The following is a 1,092-nucleotide window of genomic DNA, read 5'->3' on the forward strand; positions in this document are numbered from 1 at the left end:
AATATATGGTGGTGGTCTATAAATAGATCCAACTTTATATTTTTTTTATTCTTTAGTCTGCTAACTGAAATCGTTATTTTCAATATAATTAGTTTCTAATTGGTTATACTTCGATTTTATAAAGATCGAGCCTTTTTCTTCATTTTTATTATTTTATGTGTTCTCTTTATTTTTATTATATAGAATATAGGACAAGTTGATAAGATACTATGACTTTCGATTATCCGAAGTATACAGAGTTTACATCAATATTTGTTGCTGTAGTTATTGCAAGCGATATTTTCCAATGATTTAAGATACTGACGAAAGAGAGTACTCTAACAAAATACGGAATACCTCTACAGGTACGTGTGTACTAGGATGACATAATTAACCTTCTATCTTGCTTTAAATATATATCTTTACTTTTTTTGACAAATAAGTACATGCGGATAATGTAAAACACATTATTATGTTAATGAAATTTACTAGAGTCCTCTCTCTCTCTCTCTCTCTCTCTCTCTCTCTCTCTCTCTCTCTCTCTTGACTCCAATAAAAATTTCATCTTTCTTATTAATCCAAGAAATAAAAGTATATATTTGAACAACGATTTTTTGTCTATTTATGTCACCCTACAGTATTCTCAGCTCCCTAGCGTGTACACGCAAGCAACACGTAAAACACACAGAACTTGACGCTAATACATGTTATATTTGTTATACTTACAAAAACAACAAGTTACTCACGCTCACCGTTATTATATATTTACAATCCGCCTCTGGTTATTGCTATTATGATACATTTATACAGGCAAAATGGCGCACGCGACAGATATCTTCTTATCCTGCGTGCTGATCCATCCATCGCGTTATTGTTTCATGATTATGATAATGTTACACACGGTCTCGACACGTTAATAAGTATCTTGTGTTATATGTATGATACAGCCTTGCATATACCGGTACGCTAATAATTACATTTAATTAGCGCTAGCCGGTTGTCTCGACTATGTACAGAATAAACAAAGATTAACTGCTCTTTCATCCCCCCCGTGCCTTGCACATATATATACATATACACACACACATATATATATATATATATATATATATA

This window comes from Atta colombica, unplaced genomic scaffold, assembly GCF_001594045.1.
Source record: "Atta colombica isolate Treedump-2 unplaced genomic scaffold, Acol1.0 scaffold141, whole genome shotgun sequence".
Taxonomy (NCBI): Eukaryota; Metazoa; Arthropoda; class Insecta; order Hymenoptera; family Formicidae; genus Atta; species Atta colombica.